Source organism: Talpa europaea, assembly GCF_964194135.1.
Source record: "Talpa europaea genome assembly, chromosome: 11".
NCBI classification, from domain to species: Eukaryota; Metazoa; Chordata; class Mammalia; order Eulipotyphla; family Talpidae; genus Talpa; species Talpa europaea.
In genome coordinates, this window is record NC_140078.1 from 82,617,764 (window position 1) to 82,620,485 (window position 2,722).

The following is a 2,722-nucleotide window of genomic DNA, read 5'->3' on the forward strand; positions in this document are numbered from 1 at the left end:
GCTGTACATGGCTCATCTCAGGGTAAAAAACAGCTCGTGTGAAAAGACGTAAGTGAACACATCTGCTTTCCAACAGCATAAATGTTGGGGTTGAAGTGTTCAATAGAAGCAATTCATTTGCTGTTTCAGACAAGTGTTTTAGTCTTATGATTTAGAATCACGCCTATAATGACAAAGGGAAATTCAAGACAAAGGAGATGAAAAAAATCACAAAAGAAGTTTGAGGTCACTTACGTGATGGCTGTTTGCTGCTCAAGGGGATGGGGAAATGTAGCATTTTGAAATAGTTGTATTGAGGGGAAAGTGTCTTTCCAAAGGTTGATAAAGGGAACAATTTTCTATCCTGTTTGATGTGGGTGGAGCTAGGGAGGGCCAGGGAGAAAGGGGAGTTGCTGTATATGAGAGGCAAAGCTTCCAGAACCTTGTTCACAAACTAGTGCCAGCTGGGCTAGGGATATTGAGGAACTGATTAAAAATGTAAATTCTCATCCCCAACCCAGTGCTGTGGAATCAGGAACTCTGGGGGGGAAGCCCAGCAATCTGTGGTTTGAGGAACCCTCCATGTAACTGTGCTACACACTCAAGTTTGAGACCCACTCAACTAGAGTTTTTAAGTCTTATCTGTACATGGCAATTGCTTGTAGTTTCCAAAATAACCATGCCTACGTTTTACCCCCAGAGGTTCTGATTTAATTGGTCTGAGGTACGGACTGGACATCAAGATGATTTACAGCTTCCTAGATGTTTTTAATAGGCAGTCAAAGCTGAGAATTACTCTAGGGCAGGCTCTCATCCTAAATTACTTTTTGAGATCTAGTTCTTTCTTTTTCGTTTCAAATTTTTATACCATGTCCTTTACGATCCTGAAATGAAATGTATATGAATATTATTACTTATGCACATATTTTTAACAGAAATATAAAGGAGAAATTACAGAAAAGTGATTTATTATAATAAGCATCTCAAATATTTAAATATGTGGGTCTGGCCACATTCACAGTGAAGCAGGCAGAGGTTCGCACTGTGCTATGATCAAGGTGACAGTTGCAAAGGCAGATGGATCCAGCTGTGTTGAAGTGAGCAACTGAAAAACCATGGGTAATGTTACTGCAGATGACATGGTTTTCTAAAAAGAAGAACAGATCTTAGTAAAGTTTCTAGTAAAACAATGAATGTTTTTTCTTTACCCTGAGCCTTCACTCAAAGCATGTAGTACTTACACGGAGCAGTGACTTACTGTGGTGGATGCCATTGTACCCTAGTAACACCCCCTTCCAGGATGGAAGCATTTACTTCTGGGAGAGCAGATGGCTAATGGCCCTCAGCTGAGAGGCCTCTTCAGGACTTACCCAACATCTCTCCAAGATCATGTTACCTTTCCAGGCTACATTCAATGGTGGGTCAATGCTGGGTCATACATGAGGCAGTTCTCCTGCCATTGAATTAAGATTCAGGACAGCTCTGAAGTTGGACTGGCTAGGACCTCCACTGCAACTGCATTGCAACTCCATCTCTCTCTTTGCCCAGCCCTGCTCCCCTTAGTCCCTAGGTGGTGTTGATTCTGGGAACACCCTCCAGTAAACCTGAAGATATCCATCTCAGAGCTACTTCCAGGGGAACTGACCATCAGCACCAGTCTTTAGGGCAGACTTGAAACCTTTAGTAGCCAGCTGGGTTACAGTTATCTACAAAGGTTCTTTTTATATCTTACCAACTCAGGGAGTACCTGAATTGAGTTAGATGAGGTGAAAATGAAAATAAATTTGTAGCAAGGTGACTCCTGGCAGCAAAAAGAACAGGTGGGTAGAGGAGGTAAGGCCCAGGTAGTGGAGGAGTAGGACTGGCACTGGAGACATAGTTCTTAGAACCAATCCCTGAGAAGTGATGTTGTAAAGACTCAGCTAGATATGGAGGTAAGGAAGCCTTCAGCAAAAATGTAAATTAGGTAACATTTGTTTTACATTTCCCTGGTGACTGTTTCTCTCCATGGAGTCTGTAGCTATCAGAACCTACTCCCTGGAAAAGATTTGATAAGCTATTTACCCCTTAGTGTGAATCTGAGTCAAGAGTTGTTTTTTTTCTTTTCCAGAGATATTTACATTTTAGGTATTTTTAAGGAATAAAAGTTGTGGTCCTTTTGTTGAAAGAAATTTCAAAAAAACCCAAAAAATAAAAAAACAAACTATCCCTAAATGGAGGGATTGGGGATAGGGAAGAGAGAGTCTTTCCTCTTTACATTCACTCAAAATCAGTTCACGTGGGGGAGAATGTTGGGACTACACAAATAAGTATGGGGCTCCTTAGCAGGAATGTCCATGATCTGTTTGGGGATGTGTCACCCATGAATTTTATTCTTCCACCTGTGGGAATTTGCTATATAGCATTACAAAGCAAAGGCTCATAGTTTTGATTTTAAAGATGGAATAAATTTGGAAATCTTCTGTAGTTGATTCACATTTTTAGAATAATGAGCTTGGTTTATTGAAAAGCTCATATCCAAATAGGAGAAAATAAATTTTATTTATTTGTAAAGAGCTTACCAGAAGATGTACAATCTTTTTTTTCCCACTGTTTATGCTTTTTTTTTTTTTTTAGATTTATTTATTTATTTATACAAGCACTGGGTATAGTCAGAAGCGTGGGAGGGTGAGAGAATTCACCAGAGCCAGAGCAGAGAACAGAACAGGCAGACTGACGAAGTACACTGCTGAGGGGAGTAGTG